This window comes from Natrix helvetica, assembly GCF_964273705.1.
Source record: "Natrix helvetica genome assembly, chromosome: 6".
NCBI lineage: Eukaryota > Metazoa > Chordata > Lepidosauria > Squamata > Natricidae > Natrix > Natrix helvetica.
The window spans coordinates 68,032,575-68,054,877 of NC_138553.1; positions in this window are offsets into that span (position 1 = coordinate 68,032,575).

Consider the following 22,303-nt stretch of genomic DNA (forward strand, 5'->3'; position numbering starts at 1 on the left):
CTTCTTTCCCTCCTGCTTATCTATGCTTCCTTCCTTCCTTGCACCTCCCTCCCTTCTTCCTGCCTGCCTTCTTTCCTCTTTCCCTATCCTCCTATCCTTCCTTTCTCCCTCCCTCCTTCCCTGCCTCCCTTCCAGTTCCCTCCTTCCTCTTTCCTCCTGCCTGCCTGCCTTCTTTCCCTCCTGCTTATCTATGCTTCCTTCCTTCCTTGCACCTCCCTCCCTTCTGCCTGCCTGCCTTCTTTCCTCTTTCCCTACCCTCCTATCCTTCCTTTCTCCCTCCCTCCTTCCCTGCCTCCCTTCCAGTTCCATTCTTCCCTCCTTCCTTCTGCCTCCTTCCTGCCTGCTTGCCTTCTTTCCTCTTTCCCTCCGGCGTGTCTGCTTTTCTTTCCTTCCTTCCACCTCCCTTCTGCCCTTCTTCTCTCCCTCCCTGCCAGCAGCTCCTCCAGCATCCCAGCTGGAAGCAGCAGCACAACAGTCGCCGTTACCAGGGGCGAAGGGGTGGCGGTGGCAAGATCGGGCGACCGCCGCCCCTTTGTCCCTTCCCCAACAGTGGCTGTTGCGGTGGAGCTTCCAGATGGAATGCTGGCGGTGGAGCTGCTAGCGGGGAGGCGAGCTACGCGGTGGCGAAGACGGGCGGTCCCATGCTTCCCTCCCTCCCACCCCCGCCCGAGCAGGCTTCTTGCACAGCTCCAGCCCGCGGCTCCAATGAAAATCCAGTCCGAAGTGCTGCCACTTCCAGGCGGCATATATTATGCCTCGCCCACACCTTCGCCGCCGTTGCACCCAGATGGAAAGGGAGCCTTCGCGCCCCCCTTTACGGAGCCTCGCGCCCCCCCAGGGGGACGCGCCCCACTATTTGAGAACCGCTGGGATAAACCTACATCAGGGGAGTTAAATTGGTGGCCTGCAGGTTGGATGCATCACAAGCAGGCCATGCCCACCCCAGCTCCACAAAGGGAAAAAGCGTCATGAAATGTCACATGACGGCCACATGACACTGCAAGTGGTGGGACTCAATTTTTTTTTAGTAACGGTTCTGTGAGTGTGCTTGGTGGGTGTGGCTTGGTGGGCATGGCAGGAGAAGGATATTGTAAAATCTTCACTTCCTTCTGATCAGCTGGGACTCGGGAGGCAGAGAATAGATGGGGTTGGGGCCAGTCAGAGGTGGTTCGGTTCTCCGAACTACTCAGAATTTCCACTCCAGAACTGGTCAGAATCTGCTGAATACCACCTCTGGAGGCTGGCCTACATAAAGGTCTTGGTCAAAGGATTGCCAAGTTGTTCTGATGATGCTATAAGTAATGGATTATCAGTAACACATAAAGAAAGGAGACGTTCTTTTTTTTTTGTATTCAGATTATTATTATTATTATTTGTTTTTTTTAAAAAGAATTAGATCTTTAAGGATTGCAGAAGAAGTTGTTATGCTGGAAACAGAATGGAGCCAAGATTGAAACATTTCAAAATATTTGGAGGTTGGGATTGGTGGTTGGCTCAAAATAGGTTCATTAAACCAGCAGAAGCATAACCCATGTATTTTCTCATTTATTTTCTTTAAAATAAATCAGTTTACTAAAAATCACAGTTTGTTACCAACTTTTAGTGACCTCATCCTATAAAGCCCCAGGAGGATGTAAAAAGGGATTTGGGGGATGGAGGCTGCAGACAGTCCGTAGGCCGTAAATTGTTCACTTCTAGTCTAATACAATAGCAAAAGGAGGACACAACATACATTATTTTCTTCTAGGTGCATTATTTTCCCCAGGATTTTCACCACAGAAGCTAATTAGTTAAATATATATATTAACTAATTAGCTTCCTTTAATTAGTTAAAATATATCCTAAATCTTATATTTAAGATTAAGGATAAATAAACATCTATGTCTGAAAGGATGCTTTGCATTTGAGAATGTGTAAAAAAAAATCTGAGAAATGGTGCGTTCTAAATGGCAGAGGGACTGCATATTTCTATGTCAAAATTTAATTCTGCAACAGGATATGTTGTCCAATTCTTATCATTTTATTTATTCAATATAAAACAGACAAGTGTTTGCCTTCTTTCCCCTTCGTTGCTCATTTTTTTAAAAAATAATTTTTATTGTTTTTCTCTTTTCACCATATATTACAATCGTTATATCAACAGTTTGTACATTGTTACATCGTCTTATCTATACAAGTTTTTCTCTCTTTACCATATATTACAGTCGTTATGTCATTTTATCTATACATTTTTATCATATTTTAAATATTTACCTACTTTTATATACAGTTCTATGTTTATTTATGTATATTGTTTTCGGCTTAATTATTTTTCTTATTTTCCAACCATTCATACCAATTATTCCAAATTTTGTAGTATTCCAATTCTTCTTTGTCCTTTAATTTTAGAGTTAATTTGTCCATCTCTGCACAATCCAAGGTTTTTTAATCATTAATTCGTCCGGCTGTGTATTATTTTGCTTCCAGCATTGGGCAAAAGCTATTCTAGCTGTGGTTAGTATATGTGTTAGTAGATATTTAATTTTTTTTGTGTGTAATTCCCTTTGATTATTCCCAGTAAGAAGGTTTCGGGTTTATATTTCATTTGTTCCCCCGTGATTTCTTGCACCCACTTCCAAATTTTTTCCCAATATTTTTGTGATTCCGGGCAGGTCCACCACATATGATAGAAGGTCCCTTGTTCTTTTTTACATTTCCAACAGGTCGGTTTTAGGGTCCCTTCATTGCTCATACCTGAGACAGGAAAGAAGCAAAATTGACTTCAGGAAATATGATGCTTCCCTACTTGAAGACTGTACCAACTTTGCTACCTTAAATCTTCCTGCCTTTGTATAATGACATTATTATGTGCCTGGAATAGGTTCCATCTGCATTGCTATCCAGATATCTCTAATGAGTGCAACATTTAAAAGACAATAATTTGTGATTCTCTTGGCTAAAATTTCTATCCTGCCAAACATCACCTAATATGTCAAGAGAATCATCCAGTTGGCATGAAAGTACCATCTGGTTAATCCATGCGGTGCCCTTTGCCTTAAAAACCAAAACAAAATGAACTGTAGTGCTGATTGGTTGAATTTTAAAAATTTTTTTAACTTTATTCTTAATCAATCAGACCCTGTGTGGAAGCAAAGAGTTTGAGTTTTTCAATCTTTATTGCCAACTAGTGATCAGCTGGATATGTGCAGCTAAGTTGTAGACACAGGGCAGGCATTGGTGAAGAGCTGAAGTTTGAGAATTGGATTTTGTTGTTGGGATTAAATTGAAAGTGCCAGCTATTTTAAGAACATTACATGAGGACAAAAGGGGCACTGTAGCTCAGTGGCTAAGACACTGAGCTTGTTGATCAGAAAGGTTGGTAGTTCGGTGGTTAGAATCCCTAGCACCACATAATGGAGTGAGCTCCCATTACTTGTCCCAGCTTCTGCCAATCTAGCAGTTTGAAAGCATGTAAAAATGCAAGTAGAAAAATAGGAACCACCTTTGGTGGGAAGGTAATAGCGTTCTGTGCATCTTTGGCATTTAGTCATGCCGGCAACATGACCACGGAGACGTCTTCGGACAGCACTGGCTCTTCGGCTTTGGAACGGAGATGAGTACCACCCCCTAGAGTCAGGAACAACTAGCACATTGTGTGAGGGGAACCTTTACCTTTATCTATGAGGACAGAAAGTGGGAATCAGTAGTGCAAGAGCCAGTCTTTAATGTAAATGTATTAGGCTGGGGATAATTAAGTTGTTTCAAGGTATTGTACCCTCCAAGTGGAGTGGTTGAACAATTCATTTAAAAAAGAAAAACAAGATAAATTGTAGTCTCCCTTGCGGCCAAGTTAGCACTGCAGAATATGAGCTGCATCCAGGGATTACATGGAGTGGAGTAGTTCTTCAGCAGATTGGATCAGTTAAAAGTGAGTAGAGTCCTGTTCATCATCTCAAGCCTCCTGTCACACAGCACTGTGGATTGTATGATGGAAAGTCTTTTGTTGGAGCAAATAGGAAAGCTCCACTTCCAAAATAGAGCACCTGAAAATATCATCAGGCTACCTTAGCTGCAGGGTGAGGACGAGACAGATGCCTTGGCTTGAAGACATGATGTCTGGAAATGGTTATTGGGGTGTCTTCATGCTGGGGAAAGGAAGCTATGTTGAAGAGGTCTCTGTTTCTATGGTGGAGAACATTTTGACTTGGCAGGCATACTGTAGAAAGAACAGATTTCTGAGGTCTGATAAGAAATACTTTGACAACAGAACATTCTACTTATAGTATTTGCTTATAAGGGCCGGATTACTTAGCCCACTGATTTAGTTACATGATGCATGCCAGCTTCTTGGTGTCCTGAGGATCTGGAGATGTTGAAATAATAGAGCTAAAGAACAAGGAGCAGGAAATGTGTAGTGAAAGTGAGCAATTGAAGATCCAGAAAAGCAAAGACTGGATAAATTCACCCCACCCCTCCCAAGCACCCTTCCCTGGCTGTTTGCTTTTCAGAGGAGGGAAATCCCTGGCAGCGTTCCAAGCACATCTGCCTACAGAGGAAAAATATCTATGAGCTAAAAAGCACCTGATTTGAGGATCTGGAAGATTTAATGTTCAGCTATTATCATTTCTGCAGCACGCTTAATGTTTGATTAAAAGGACACAGATTTATGACTGGCATTAGAAAATGTGCAGCACATTTTATTTTTAGATTTGGGGATGAGGGCACCTGTGCATCAGTGCTCATCCAATTTTATTGATTTGATTTCCAATACCAGGGGATTCTTTTTCCTCATGTACATCACAGAACTGCTGCGTGACTCCTTTTTTCAGCTTGCTTGCGGCAAGAATTTAACATTCCAGGTTTCTTCTACCTTGTGAACAGGTTTTTTTTTCTTCTCTGCAGTACCAGTCCTGGATAAGGCATCTGCAGTGCACTGCATTTCCTTTGTGAATATAAAACAAATGCTACCAGGATATTTCTTTCCAGCCAGCAAACGTTAAGATGCATCTGTTAGATGCTTGTAATTTGGGCATTTCAAGTTAATTCCTCCCCCCCCCCCCCGAGACAGGGTCACTTGTCCCCACATCAAAACTGAGGAAGTCAGTAAGTGAGGAAAATTTCTCCTCTTTTTTTCCTTCTTCTCTCCAACGTGCAGGAAATCTTTGGTGCCATGTCATAGGAATGCGTTGTTATTCTGAAGGCTGGGCCAGACAGAAAGGATTGCTTACGAGGAACATATTGAATTATAATAAATCTGTCTCGTCTGGAGGCGATGATGAGCTGGCACATTTTGTCAAGTGGCAGTCTCATAAAATGGCTGCACGCTGCATACATATGACTGCATTAGCAGGAGGCAAGGGGAAAGATGGCACCAATAGGGAAACTGCTGAGAGCGGTTTGAGCATTTGTATTCCAAGGCTCAGCAAGTGCTCAATTCACTGATCCAAACCAAACATGTTAAAGTCAAGGCCCCTGTTTCTATAATGCCTTTGATATACAGCCAGGCAGTTTAACGGAATCCAAATGATATCTCATTTAGAAAGGACCCATGAATTGTAGCAGAAGGTATGCTGGCGTTTCACTGCAGGGTAAATGTACAGTATTGTGATGGGCTGAGGATGAATCATGCTGATATTCTGGGTGTTACTATTCTCTTTTGTCACAGTTAGGATGTACATATTGATTGATTCTTGGGATTTTTAACCTTCTCCCTTGCAATTGAGGTACGCGTGCATGTAGATATGTGAATAACAAATCTATGTAAAATAGTAACAAATAGCTTAATAAATATGTATGTGAAGAACCTGCTGCAGCACTGAAATATAAGAGTGGTTGGTTTAAAAGATAAATTCAGCAATTGATGGGCAGTAAACATCTAATTCCAAACTCCTGTTTCATAATTCACTCACAACTTCTTAGACTACGAGCCTACTCTGTTCCTTGCCCTATTTGAGATAATTTTCTGATATTTTAATTTTTTTAAAATAGGAAGTCTTCAAAGGATTTTGGGCTTATCTGTTCTGACCTAGGCTTCCCAAGAGCATGAAGCCGACTCCTCGTCTGCAAACCTCCCAAAAACGGCCCGTTGTTCATGAAAATGGGCTCATTTCCCCCCCAAAAAAGGCATGAATAGCCTTGGGGGGGCTTGCAGAGTGCTCTTGGGGGGGGTGGAACGAGCAAAAAACGGCCCAATTTGTGTGAAAATGGGCCCGTTTTTGGTCAAAAATTTGCATGCATAGCTTTATGGAGGCTTATAGAGTCCTGCTGGGGGCTGGGGGGCAAAAAATGGTCCATTCTTTACTCATTTCTGCCCTCCCTAGCCCCCAGGAGCTCTCTGAAAGCCTCCATAAGGGTATGCATGGCCGTTTTGGTGAAGGGGGTGGAGCTTCGGGAGGCAAAAAAATACTGTATTCAATGTATAAGACGCACCCAGATTTTCAGCCTCTTTTTTGAGGAAAAGAGGTGCGTCTTATACTCTCAAAAGTACGGTACTTGGCAAGAAGTCAGGAATACATCTTCAATTGAACTAATCGTTTCCTGCAAACTCCCCTCTCCTTTCGCTTCTCTTTATTTCCCCTGGAGGAGCCATTCCCCATCGATCAGTGCCTTTACTCCAAAGTTGGCCCTTGTTCCTTAGCTGTTCCCTTAGCCTGGCAGCTCTGCGCATCTGCATGTCGGGAACAGGCTCCAGCTGTTCTTCTGCCCCAGTGATATCCGACTCTGAAGGCAGCTGATAGCTATCGGATGGCCCTGGCCCCCTCTCTGCCTCCGATACAGAGCACTCCTCAGAGCCTTCCCCAGACTCCATGACTGGCCCATATTCCTCCTCAACCTCCTCACTGTCTAAGTCTGCCACCAGTTCCGTTGGCCGCTGGCAGGCCACAACATCATCTTTGTTTCAAAGAATGCCTCTGACTTGGTTGTGTTAGGGGGAAAGTAGTGGGTTGCTACAGACCATTAGTCCAGAAAATAAACAAAAGGAATCTGGTTTGAATGAAAATATCTAGGCCACTTAGAGTAAGGTTCCATCACCAGGCCTTGAGTTATTCGGAACTGGGCCATGAAAGTGGCAGGCAAGTGCATTTGCATGCCAACTTGTGTGAACAGTGGGGAGTGTGTACATGTATGTTCCATTTACATGAGTGTCAGGTGTGCATGCTGCACATTGTTAGGGTGTAACCAACAAGTTGGGTAGACAATATATTGCACAAGGCATGTTATGTATCTTTAAGAGAGGAGCTCTGCTAATTAGTAGATTACAGCATTTAAATTGCAGCTGATGTTGTTGCTCTCTCTCTCTCTCTCTTGCCTGATGTATGATAACTGCTGTCTAACTGTTATTACTGTTGCTACTACTTACTGTGTGTAAGTTATTGGACTGTTTTTCTCTGTGTATGACTTTTTGGCTGTGTTTATGGATTTTGCTATATTCTTCAGAAAGTAAAGTTTATTTTTGTTACTTTACTATCCATTATTCAGTGTGGTTGCTTTATATATCGCACGCTGCGTATACTTAACAGGGTTGCTCTGTTATAACCTCGACCTGGGGTTCATTGCTAGTGCTTAATCGCACTAGTACCACTATCATTGGTTATGGGCCCAGACACCCTGCCTTAATATTTTATTTTTATGCACCACTTTTTGGATAGTTTATTTTTGTGAATATGGCACAAGAACAGTCTGCTGCACTCTCCATGATTACCCGGTTTGATGGAACCAACTATGTTTCCTGGTCCTTGAAGTGTTCCCTACTTCTGCGTAGAGAAGGACTGTGGTCTGTGGTTCAGAACCCACCAGATGTTACAGATTGGGATCCTGCTGATAATGAGGATGCGAAGAAGATTGCGCAGTTTAACAGGGACAATGAGAGAGCTCTCTGCATTATTGGACTAACACTGAATGACCAGCAACTGGTCCATATTCGTGGCAAAGAGTCTGCTGCTAGGTGTTGGAACACATTGCGGAGAATTTATGTTCGGGACAGTGTGGGTGCTCATATTCATCTCACACGGAAACTGTTTAGAGCCCGTTTGCAAAAAGGTGGTGATATGTTGGCTCATTTAGACTTCATGAAGAAAACTTTGCAGGATTTGCAAGAAAAAGAGTTAATTTTTTCTGAGCTTCACCAGGTGTATATTATTCTATCATCGCTTGATGAAAGCTACGACTCTTTTGTTTCCTCATTGGAAGTTCTTTCACGAGATGAACTGACATTATCTGAGGTTACCGGGAGATTGCTTGAAGAGTCCAGACGAAGAGAGGATAGAGTTCAGTTCAGAGACAATCAATCACAAGAAGAAACACAGTTTTCAACTGTAAATTTTGTTAAGAAATGTTATTCTTGTGGTGGTAAGGGGCATATTGCTAAGAACTGTAAAAATAGCAAGAAAAGGAGTGTTGCTAATAGTAAAAGAAAAAGCAACAATGTTACTGTAACTGTAGCTAAGGTAGATAAGGCTGTAAACCATAGTTTCTGGGTGGTTGACAGTGGCGCATCCCATTCTATAACTAAGGTTAAAGAAAGGTTTGTTACTATGAAGGCTAGCAAACAGCATATTTCCTTAGCAAATGGTTGGAAAATTAAGGCTTCAGGTGAAGGTACAGCTTATTGTCCATGTATTAATGAAAAATTGGAAATGTTATATGTACCTAAAATGAAATTTAACCTATTATCTGTAAAAGACCTTGTGAAATGTGGGTTTACAGTAACATTTAAGAATGATAGATGCATTATTGAAAAGGAAGGTAATAGTGTTATTGCCAATTTGGAGAATAATTTATTTATTCTACATGAGAACTCTTTAAATATTGCGAGTTCTGAACCTGGTTATAAGAATAAACAGCCCCATGATAACTGTATACATCTACTTCATAGACGTTTAGGGCATGTAAATTTTAAAATGGTACGTCAAACTGTTATTCTATCTAATGGAATCAATTTGAAACCTTGTTCAAAATATCTTAACTGTAATGCCTGTAACCAGGCTAAAAGTAAGGTTACCCCTGCAAACCGGTTTCAAGGATTCAAGACATCTAAACCACTGGATGTAGTGTTTGCAGACCTAATTGGCCCTAAGAAACCTAGCTTAGGAGGTGCCTGCTATATACTCAGCATTATGGACCATTATTCTAGATATGGTTTCTGTTATGTAATGAAATCAAAGGCAGAAACTTTCCAACATTTTACTAAATGGTTAAAGTTTGTTGAACGTAAGATGGATAAAAAAGTACTTTGCCTAGTCACTGATAATGGGTCTGAATTCACTAATCATAGGTTTACATCAATGTTGGAGAATGCTGGTATAGAACATAGGCGTTCTGCCCCCTACAGGCCAGAACATAATTCATTTATTGAAAGACGTGGTCAATCATTGCAGGCAATGACCAGAACTATGCTGGTTGATTCTGGTTTGTCAGAAAAGCTTTGGGGTGAGGCTATAATGTGTGCAAACCATATTCTGAACATAGTAGTTAACTCAACTACTGGTAAGATTCCTTATACTCTTTGGCATGGTAGGAAGCCTGATTTGAGTTATTTACACACATTTGGTGTCCCTGCTTGGGTGCATATTCCCTCACAGACTAGACGGAAGGATCAAAGCAGAGCTAGGAAGATGGTTTTTGTTGGGTACAATTCCAATCATAGATCGTTTAGGTTCTGGGAACCTGGAACTCGGAGAATTATGCACAGTGCTAGTGCTAAATTTTCAGAACATGTTGGTTGGGAGAAGCTAGAACAAGAGTTTCACAAGGTTTGTGATGATATAGATGTTGATCGTTTGGTTAATCACGATACACCAAATGAGCAGTTAGAGAATCAGGATAGTCCATCTATTACTCTGAAAGGGGAGGAAGATGTAGATGTAGAATCTACTCGTGAGGTGGAACAGGATGATCCTGCAAGTCCTGTATTGCCTAGGAGGTCTACTAGGGACAGGCATCCACCCGACAGATATCAAGCCAGTGTAGTATTGCAAGTTAGCATAGAACCTTCTAGTTTTGCAGAGTTAAGGCTGTATCCTGAAAAGGAAAAGAAATTGTGGAAAACAGCTATGGAGAAGGAGTTGAAATCCTTACAGGAATTGAAGGTTTATGAAGAAGCTAGGCTCCCTTCAGGGGAGAGTGCAATTGGCTGTAGATGGGTGTTTAAAATTAAAAACGATGCTGCTGGCAATGCCATTTATAAGGCTCATTTAGTTGCTCAAGGGTTTTCCCAAACTGAGAGGGATTACGATGAGGTTTTTGCTCCGAGCTTGAAAGCCTCTACGTTGAGGGCAGCATTGGTGTGGGCTGCTAAGTATCGGTGTAATGTTACCCATATTGATGTTGAAACAGCGTATCTGCATGCTCCATTGCAGCATACCATTTATATGAAGATGCCACCAGGTGTGGATTCTAATGGCCAGACTGGTTGTTGGAGACTTAAAAAGAGCCTTTATGGTTTAAAACAGTCCGGTTTTGAGTGGAACAGATGCATAGTAAATGAATTAAAAGCTATGGGATTTATTCCAGGTTTGGCTGATCCTTGTTTGTTTAGACGGGTGAAAAATGGTTTGATCTCGTTGTTGCTTTTGTTCACGGACGATATAGCTATTATTACTAGGTCTGAGCAGGAAGCTATTGACATTGTTTCACAATTAGAGAGTAAATTTAAAATCCGGAATTTGGGTGAAATTAAGCATTATCTGGGCTTAGATGTGGTTAGAACCAGTAAAGGTTTTAAGCTGTCACAGGCTGGTAAAATTAATCATTTGCTTAAGAAATATAGCATGGAGCTATGTAAGACTGCAAAGACACCAATGGCATTGGAGTTTAAACCTGAGGTTACTGAGGGTACTGGTTTTGATAAGGGAATCTATCAATCTTTGATAGGTAGCCTAATGTACCTAAGTAATTGGTCTAGACCAGATATATCATTTAGTGTGAACCAACTGGCTAGATTCAATGATAGTCCTTCAGAGAGGCATTGGCAAGCAGCAAAGCGTGTGCTGCGTTATTTGAAGAAAACTATCCACTATGCATTATATTTAGAACCGAATAGGGATTTAGTTTTGACTGTTTATGCTGATGCGAATTTTGCAGCTGCTATAGATAATAGGAAGTCAACTTCCGGCATAGCCTTTATGCTAGGTGGTGTACTGATTGGATGGAAGTCGATACGACAAAAACACATAAGCTTATCCACAATGGAAGCTGAGTTTTCATGTTTGTCGTTGACATGTACTGAGCTGATATATTATAAGCAGTTGCTTATAGATATGGGATTAAGTATCAATGAACCTTTTACTGTTTATGAAGATAATCAGGCAGCAATAAAAATGGCGACTAGTTTAGCTATTAAGACGAGATCGAAGTATACTGATTTGAGGTATCTTAATGTTCGACAAAGCATTAAGGATGGCCTGATAAAGTTGGAATATTGTTCAACTGAAGACAATTTAGCAGACAACTTCACTAAGGCACAAAGTTCAGTGAAACATGCCTCATCATGTGAAGGTTATCATCTTACATTGTGAGTGGATATATTGATCTACCCAAAGGGGAGAATGTTAGGGTGTAACCAACAAGTTGGGTAGACAATATATTGCACAAGGCATGTTATGTATCTTTAAGAGAGGAGCTCTGCTAATTAGTAGATTACAGCATTTAAATTGCAGCTGATGTTGTTGCTCTCTCGCTCTCTCTCTTGCCTGATGTATGATAACTGCTGTCTAACTGTTATTACTGTTGCTACTACTTACTGTGTGTAAGTTATTGGACTGTTTTTCTCTGTGTATGACTTTTTGGCTGTGTTTATGGATTTTGCTATATTCTTCAGAAAGTAAAGTTTATTTTTGTTACTTTACTATCCATTATTCAGTGTGGTTGCTTTATATATCGCACGCTGCGTATACTTAACAGGGTTGCTCTGTTATAACCTCGACCTGGGGTTCATTGCTAGTGCTTAATCGCACTAGTACCACTAACACACATGCATGCTTGCCCACTGCTCGCACAGAATCATCCTCTCTCCTGCCCCGTCTGTCCAGTTAGGTAATTCTGCATCAGAAAATGGCAGAGAAAAGCCACACAAAATCTAGAATAAATGGCAGTGAGTCCAAAATGATGGCACCAGAGGCCTCCATAGGGTATAGTTAAAAAAAAGGTGAAGATAATGGCCATAGTGGATCCTGGGCACTGCCCTGCAATGGAGAAATGGGAAACAGAGTGACTGGCATGAAGGAAGGAGGAGGAGCAGGGAGAAGAAAGAGGGAAAGCGACCTTCTCCTTCCCTCACACTCGGTTGCCCATTTCTCCATTGCAGTGCATCATAGCACCCAGGATCCACTTTGATAGCCGGGGTGGGGGTGTAATTTAACAACCAGTTCATGCTGAACTAGTGTGAACTGGCTGAATCCCACCTCTGCACACTTCTTATTTTGGCTCATTGGACCACACCTTATGGATAGCCCTCGTAACTGCATAAACTGTTTTATCTTCTTTCTGAAATATAAACATAGAAACCTGACTGCAGAAAAAGATCCAGTGGTCTGGATCCATCATAGCCTACGTGTTGACATTCGAAAACAATGACCCATGGGCTATATTGTCATCACCCAAAGGATGACATTCAAAACTTGAGTCAAAGTGTTTGATGCAAGTTCCACACATGGTCACCTAACCTCACTGGTTTACATTTGATAAATAGTTGTTGTCTTATAGATGGTCACATGCCACCATTTTGCCAGAGTTCCCCATGGGATGTCCTGAACATTCCGCTGTCTGCTTCAAAGTATCAGCTGAATCTTTCCCCATGCCGCAGGACTCTAATTCCCTCTTCAGTCTCTGACTTTTCTCCCAAAAACCCGTTGCAATAACTTGGTAACTGCTCTTCAAAATAATAGTTGGAGAGGGTGTCATTTTGTGTGAGGGAATAAAACGTGTGCAAGAAGGGTGTGAGTAAATGGAACAAGTCTCTATATGGGTGAAAGTATTTCAAAAGGCATTAGCCCCAGTGGGAATCTCATGGTGGCCACACTTCCTCTGGAACACGACTAAGCAAAAAGAGAAGTGTTTGCAGAGTGTCATAGCTCTTCCCCACAAATTGTAGAAAGTATCATTTGCAGGATGCTGGTGCTAGGAAGATAATGTTAATCCTGATGCTAATCTAATTCTCAGATTCACTATGGATAAACACAGCCTGACTCACTTTATCAGAACACTAGCTGATAACCCGGTATTGCCTGGGTATTTATGTATCCCAATCTTGTATTAGACAGGAATGCCGATGTCAAGTGGCAATGTAAGGGCGGAATGGGCAGACCTCCCTCCTTCCATTAACGTGGCCGCAATTCCTGAAGAGTCAATGGCAAGAGCAAATTCTCCCTGAGCGACAATTAAATTAGTTAAAAATGTTTTCCCAGAAGCGTAATTTCTAATGTTGGATTTTCCCCCTTGCCAGAGGGACCCCCCCCGCTTGTGGAGTACTGTGAAGCCGTTACCATGGCAACTCCTCTGTGCTGTACAGTAGAAGCCATTTTAAGGCAGTACCGTATAAGTCATTTTATGGCACAACAGGCTGTATCTTAACAGAACACTCCCCCAAGGGGTGTTAGGGGTATCTTACCCCCACAGTATTTTTCCCCCAGAGAGTAAGTCATCTGTGTATCATGTTTGGTTGAAATTGCTCAAGGCGTTCCAGAGTTATGCTGGAACACACACACACACACACACACACACACGCACGCACACACACACACAGCCATTTTTAAAATATATATAAGAAGATTGTGGTCTTCCAAACCACCTTACCAAAACTGAATATGTCTTTCTTCCTGAAACATCTACCCCTCCTCCTGACAAGGTACTTAAAGTATCAGCTGGGTGACAGACTGTTTCACTATTGAATGATTTACAACCATCAACTTATGACCTCTGACTTATGACCATTTTTCACACTTACACCCATGGCAGTATCCTCATGGCCCTACTATTGACTTGCTTACCAACTGTAGCAAAAAAGATTGTAAAATTGGTTGTCAAAACTCATCATAACTGTCTTGCTTAGCAATGGAAATGTTGGGCTCAAATGTGGTCATAAATCAAAGACTACCTGTATTGTAGTGGCCCCCACATTATGGAATACCCTCCACTGAGAAATACCTGCAGTGTCATATTTCCTTGTAATTCTCAAGTCTGGGAAGCCTTTCTGTTCTACATGTTTCTGACCAATAATAGACAAACATGCTGTTTAGGAATTATGATTGCTGCTATTGTTATATTTTGTTCATTTTCATTTTTTAAAAAAATTGTACACAACCCAGAATCTCAATGGACTGGAGATTTCTCTCTCTCTCTTCTCTCCCTCCCATTCCTTATCAAATAAATAAACTCTTGGTTCTTTCCTAAAATTAGAAGAGACAAAAAGAACTGACATATAAATACTTACATATGATTTCAACTTGGTACTTTGTTTATGTACATTAACAAAACACATATCAGTGGTGGGTTGCAAGTGGTACGCCCCGGTACGGGCGTACAAGTGTCTGCTGGGAGCACCGGGAACTATTCCGGTATGGTGCTCCAGAGGGCCCCCCCCCGCCCGAGCTCCTTACCTGTATTTGAGCTCTTCGGTGCTTCCGTGCACGGAGCATACAGAACCTGCACAATCCTCCACCGAGCAGCTGAAGCGTCGCGGAGGCATCGTGGAAGTAAGGAAGCACACGCACACTGTGTACGTGTGCACCGTACCAGTTGCAATGGGATCCAGAACCCACCACTGACACACATACATACAGAGACATTCTGGTAAGGTTTACTTAACAGCTGAATAGTTTTAGTCAATAGTTTTAATTTGCTAGGAAGGTAAATTCAGATATCCTTCACATTTATGATACAGACAAAACACCATTGTTCCACCGATGTAAGCAGTCTAGCCTAATGTAAAAGAAAGCCCTTGAGATGATTTGTGTAGACTCCTTGTAACGTCAGCATTACAAAAATAGTCACTTCTTTTCAGAGTTCAGGGTAGCTTTTCTAAGGCTAGTTTCTCTGAAGGGTTTTGTAGCACCAGGAAGTACAAGAAGCTTAAAGACAATGCCAGAAATTCTGTGGTCTTAAGGTAGATAGAGATACTTTGAAACTCAACACATTTAAATCTGCTTAGTGCTGGAATGATAGCTTATGGTGCAGGTGGAATACTGCTTTGAATATTGAGGAATATAAATATAATGAATCAGGATGGATTTGTAAATCAGAATTAAGTCATCCATTGTCCATCATTGGTATGGGCATGGTTTACTTTTGATTCCCTCCTCCCAAACTATTTTGAATCAGTTCCCAGTGAGATGGTATAGAGAAGAATCAGACAATTAATCATAACCATAGTTTTACACCAAATTGCCAAAGTCTTAGTTTGGGATGCTAAAACATCTATTGCCAATTTTTCAAGTTCTCATGACAAAATAAAAATATTCTTAAATAGTTAAATCACTGTTCCATCCCAGCAATGTGAATAAAAATTATGCCATAAACATATGTTTATGTTTACATAACTCAAATTCACATAGTACTCAAGACCTCACTGAGCTAGTGAGAAAAAAAAAACCAATCAGATACATATATCTGTTTCCAGATTATTAGTCAAAACACTTCTCCTTACACATGTCTAGAGCTTAATGGTATGCAAGGACTCTTCTAATAGGATTTCTCTGAGGAATTCTCCACTCATTAATGAGGAGTGCTTAAACTAGAAATAAAGCTGGTATTCCTCTCTATGCTACTAAAACTCTCATGTCCGAGTAACCTTCAATTGGGTGAAATTGGAAGGTTTAAGACAGCAATTATTGAAGCTAGATAACTCAAACAGGATAATTTGCACAATGCCTATGACTCTCAAGGGAATGAAATCTGGGGAAGCTGTCGCTGCTTCATTGCCACTGCATTAATAAGCCGAAGTTGTGCAGTGGTTAGAGTGCACTACTGTAGGCTACTTCAGCTGACTGCTAGCTGCAGTTCGGCAGTTCAAATCTCACTGGCTCAAGGTTGACTCAGCCTTCCATCCTTCCAAGGTGGGTAAAATGAGGACCCAGAGTGTTGGGGGCAATATGCTGATTTTGTAAACCACTGAGAAAGGGCTGTAAAAGCACCATGAAGCAGTATATAAATCTAAGTGCTATTGCTATTACTGCTCTTCAGCGCCTAACATTTTTGACATGCTGCATGACTTCAAAAGGGCCAAAACTATTTTTCTGCTGATTTCATTTGTACTCAGCATCTGATGCACCTTGTTGTCCAACAATATCTCGCTATCATTGGCCAACAATAATCAGCCAACATTTATGGATTCCAGTTGCTCTGATGCATTTTTTTTCATTGTGGCAATGTCCTAGTGAAAATGTTCACTATGTTTGTCAGTGACTGCACCTAGATTTTTGGAAAAGAAGTGTGAATGCAGAAAACGAATCTTCAGTGACAAGTTGCACTTCATGGTCTTGTATGCTGTAAAATGTTTTTCAACCAACTGGATGGAGTATGGAGCTCGGTAGTTGCCAAGAAAATTCTCAATAACATCCTTGAATCCTCTCCTGATGATTTTCCCTGTTGCCCATAACACATTTTTGAATCACTTGTCTTCGATTGTGTATCTGATCTGTGGACGAACAAAATGCCTTCCTTAATCTGGGCATCAGTTATTGTTGGAAACGTCTGTCTCAAATAACAAAAACCTTCATCTTCCCTGTTCACTACTTGCACTAAATTTTTATCAGTCCAAGTTTTATGTGAAGCAGAGGCAAACATGTCTTTGTCAGGTCAAAAAGTGTTTCATTTGCCATGTTTTTCTGTCCTGGAACCAAATTCTTTTGAAATGAACATTTCCTTTTCATTTAATGTAACTCTCTTTCATGGCTGTCCTATTCACATATATTGTTTTTCACAAAATTGTTTTTTCTTATGTTTTTCTTTGACCTTTCAGCACTTCAAATCCGTTACTGTTTTGATTTTACCCCACTTTATTACCCCACTTTATAGTAGACTTGTGTTGACTAAATTCCATTGCTATATCTGTGCTAAAGATTCTTATGGTATTTGTCAGTCGCAAGATATCAGTTTAGAATAGAATAGAATAGACTTCTTTATTGGCCAAGTGTGATTGGGCACACAAGGAATTTGTCTTTGGTGCAAATGCTGTCAGTGAATATAAAAAGACAAGATACATTCATCAAGAATCATAAGTTACAACACTTAGTGATAGTCATAGGGTACAAATAAGGAATCAGGAAACAATATCAATATAAATCGTAAGGATACAAGTTACAGTCCTGCAGTCATAAGTGAGAGAAGATGAGTGATAGGAATGATGAGAAGACTAAGAGAAGTAATAGTAATGCAGCCTTAGTGAATAGTTTGACAGTGTTAATGGAATTATTTGTTTAGCAGAAAGTGATAGCATTCAGGAAAAACCTGTTCTTGTGTCTAGTTGTCTTGGTGTGCAGTGCTCTATAGCATCGTTTTGAGGGTAGGAGTTGAAACAATTTATGTCCAGGATGAGAGGGGTCTGTAAATATTTTCACACCTCTCTTTTTGACTCGTGCAGTGTACAAGTTCTCAATGGAAGGCAGGTTGGTAGTAACTGTTTTTTCTGCAGTTCTAATTATCCTTTGAAGTCTGTGTCTGTCTTGTTGGGTTGCAGAACCAAACTAGAAAGTTATAGAAGTGCAGATGACAGACACAATACGTCCTCTGTGGAACTGTATCAGCAGCTCCTTGGGCAGTTTGAACTTCCTGAGCTGACACAGAAAGAACATTCTTTGTTGTGCTTTCTGCTTTCTCATTTTCTGTAAAACTTCCGATCATTCATATAAATGTGAGATTTTATTTGCACTTTTTGCTTGATACCCAGGATTTGTTTTCTTCAAAATCACTGAAAGCAAGGTTGTGGCAATGATAATAATAAGAATGATAACGAGTCACCTGGAAAGATGCTCTATTTTTCATTATCAACCATCAATTATGTCTTCCATTGCTTCATTATTTTTTCTATAAACATTGTAAGGTTTTTATTCACACCAGCTGTTTTCAAACATTTGATGATCCAAATAGTTGGTAATGAATCAAATGTCTTTTTATTGTCAATTCAGACTACATGCAGATTGGTTTTTCAGCTTCTGTAGTTTTCCAGAACCATTTTATCAATCAGAAGTTGATTTTTTATATACCTGCTTTTCATTTTATATCCTTTCTTTTCTTCAGGGAGGATAGCAATAGCACTTAGACTTATATACCTCTTTAAAGTGCTTTAAAGCCCTCTCTAAGTAGTTTACAGAGTCAGCATATTTTCCCCAACAATTTTGGGTCCTCATTTTATCCACCTTGGAAGGATGAAAGGCTGAGTCAACCTTGTGCCTGGTGAGATTCGAACTACAAATTGTAGGCAGCCGGCAGTCAGCAGAAGTAGCCTGCAGGATATTATTTTCTACTAAATAATCTTGGATATTGTTGGCTTTTATGCCTGCAAATAATTTAAATATTATAGACAAGTTTCCTGGTGTTGTATCTTTTGCTGGATCTTTTTGAATCAGATACATTTTTCCAGTTATTAACCAGTTGTTGATGTCTCCTTTATTCAATACTTCATTAAGCTGTTTAGCTATAATGGATGTAAGCTAGTCAGATATTTGAGCCAAGAGCCATGCAATTAATAATTTCCAGGAGATGTGCAGTATTTAATCCTTTTGATTTTATTTTTAACCATTTTTACTGTTACGGTTAGGTCTTTCATTATTATTATTTTTTACTAAATTCATCCTAACAACCTTTTATCTATCTAGCATTTTTATTATAGTCTTTTTGAATTTCTCATTGATGTTTCTAAAACTGGATTGTTTTCTTTTTCTTTTTCTTTTTTCCCTTTTCATAATTTCTATTGCCATTTATTTATGTTTTTATTTATGTTTTTTAAATTACTTGCATCTGGTCTTAATTTATTTTTCTTGGCCTCAAGTTTGATCTTCCACTTCTGGACTGAATATGATTTTGCTTTTGATTTTCTAATTTCAATATCAGTTCTTCTGTAACCATCACTGTAGTACTGTAGATAAACTGATTGGTCTATTTGATGGATGCTATTTTAATTACTATTATTCAATAATAATAATGATTCAATATGCTATGCTGCAATGATGAATAATGATTCAATATGCCACTTACTGTATTTTTAATTATCCCTGTTAGAAGTCTTCAGCTAATAATAACATGCAATATTTGTTTTTTATCCTAGGCGAGCACACTGTACTATATTCTATGTTTTTATTTTATAAATTATTCTTGGTCTTGCTTTACAAATAATCTATTTTTGCATACTATAATTTGTGACTGAATGCTCTTTTAGGATTAAGAACCTTGAGAATAAATAGTTGGAATACAACTGTGATTCTGACTTCAAACAAAACTTTTGAACCGAATGGCATCTTCCTGCAGGATTTATGGAGTTGTCTGGAAAATTTACTAGCTGATCCATTATTACAGTTTAATTTGATATAGATAAAATTAGAAATGGGTAATATTATCTTGAACATTTACTCATTTAATTTAATTTTAATTTAATTTAATGCTTCTAGACCGCCCCCTCTCCCGAAAGGGACTCGGGGCGGTGTACAGTTCATACAAAATATATCAGATACAATAAAATTAAGTATGTACAGTTGACAGTTGACATGGAGGAGGTAACTCAATGACTTACACTGGTCTATACAGGTTTTAATAGACTAACTCAGATATATATGGTATCACCAGGGTATCAATCATTCCATAGTACTTTTATATGCATAGCACACTACAAAATTCAACTTGGTGAATCATACTTTATGTCTGGCATCTGCTGATGGTTTTGTGTTGCTGAAAGTCACATGTTACTGACTTACATAAAAATAATGCAATGGCTTTGTTGGATCATATAAAAATATCTTGCTCATATCCTTCAGTTTGTTGATATTAGTTGAGACAGGGTCATACTGTATATTAAGACTGTGCAGAGCTTCATAGGGATTTGGCAATGCTTTAAACAAAATACTTCCCTAAAATAGTCCTTCCTTCTAAAAGAAAAGAAAGCTGTCATTTTGCTCAATTGCAGGTTGGGCATGGCCTAGTCAGCCTCCTGCACCATGGTGGAGGGAGGTGTTTTCTCCTTCTCCAGGCTCCAGAGGCTTTCCTCGAGCCTCTGGGAGGGCAAAAACTGCCTCCCCAGGCTCCAGAGGCCTTTCAGGAGGCTCATTTCCCCCCCTCCCAGAGCATCCGCACGGGCCCTGAACTTATCTTGCATCCAAAATGGGCTGCATAGAGACTTTTGGGAGGGGCATGGTGGGGTGGCAGTGGCACGGCATGGTGGGTGGGGCCAGCCAGGGGTGGGATTTGGAGGTTCTCCAAACCGGCCATAACATTACCTACGGGTTCTCCCGAACCTAGGTAAACACATAGCAGCCCATCCTGGTTGAAAGGGATAATTTCTTGTAACATTTTCACCTCCTTTCATCAGTTGACATATTGCAAAACTGAAATCAAGGGAGAAGGGAAAAGAATTGATTTGATATTGCAGATGGAAACGAGTTTGAGTCAAAGTCTGGATTTCATATTTTATTTTTTCAAAATGGACATTTTCTTCTTTGAGTATTTCTAGTCTACATTTCCATAGTTAAAACAATCTGAAATAGGGAACACCCCCTTGCTTTTTCATCCTTCACAGGCATGAGAAATATTAATGTTCTGGAGATCACTTCCAGTCCCCGAAGGCGACGGACGTTTGCGTCTGCTGCTCGTCTTCTCGGTGGGCTCCCCTTAAGTTTAGGGGGAGCACAGGAAACCTTGGAGGGCCCCCCTGCCATAGGGCGGCTTGTTCGGACCCCCTGAATCGGCAGCGGCCGCAGGGGGGTCTCCAGCTTTGCCCCAGGAGCCGGGGAGCATGGAGGGTGCACAACAGCGCGCCTTCGCTGAGCGGAGCCTGGAAGGAAACAACTAATCGGATGTTACAGCTGAAATGCGGTGAGGTGGGAAGCTTCCCTCAATCTCCTTTTTAACTACTTAATTGATGAACAGCAGCCTCTTTTAAACTCTGGTTTCAATCTTTTGAAGTGTTAAGACTGGAGGGGGGGTTTCAACCCCCCCTCGGAAAAGCAGCAATTGGAAAATCCCTCTCCCTCAGAAGAGAGAGAGAGTTAAAAGTTACCTTCTCTTCCTTTAAGCAATGGGAGGATGACTTCTTGCTACAATTGCAAAGGAGGTTTGCTGAGTTGATTCTTTTAAACTACTTTATGGAAATTTTGGACGTTGCTTTCTGATCTCCTGTGAAGGCGGAGCCAAGATGGCCAACTTCCTCCTTCTTCTTGCACTTATGAATGAAATTTCCCTTTTGAAAGAATTTCTGGCTTTGTACTATATCACACCCTAGAGATCTCCAGGAGCCTCTCCTTGCACGTATCTCCCTTGGATTTGGAACATTGATTTATATCACCTGGCTTGGAGCTGTATAGAGACCTATGCTCTCCTCTGGACTTGCTTGCCTTGTGATTTCTCCCGGTTGTGTCTTTCCATAGATGCCATTTCTTTGTGCAGACTTATAGCTATCTCTGAACCTAATATGGGTCCTAAAAAATTACCGCCTGGTAAGCCGTCTTCGGCCCCAACATCTTCTACGTCCAGCCCGGTTACCCAAAAGATACCATTGGCTTCATTTTTACAACCTAAAGCGACTGAAAAAAGCTCAAAGGAACTATCTGTTGATCAAATGTTTCAAACTCTCTTAAAGGGACAGGACGAACTGAAAAAACAATTGGCAGACTTAAGTGATCAGCTCAGAGAAACGCAACAACAAACAACACAAAATAAACAGAGAATAGGGGTACTGGAGGAGGGCGCGACTGGGTTGAGGGAAGAGGTTGAGACAATCCAGAAGGGGAATGTAGAATTTGAAAACCATATGATAAAGGTGGAATTTGAGAGAATGACTTTTTTTCTTAGTGCCCTCCTAGATCAAACAGGGGACAGTACACAAGATGTGAAGGAGGGAGGGGCCGGGGCTCTGCCAGCAGACAGGGGGGAGGATGCAACACTTAGAAGACTCAGATCACAAAAATGAGTTGAAACATTTTTGCAATTGTTGTTATAATGTAACTCTTGGAAGTGATACAAAAGATGATTGAATATATTGATGATTGAATGTAAAAACAAAAACCTGCAATGTTTATTCAAATTTTGATGTTTTTTCTCTTCTTTTTTGTTAGAGTTGTGAGATCCGGGGGGATTTCTACCTCCCGCATGATGTATCTGTCAAAATTTTCTACACCTATTTATC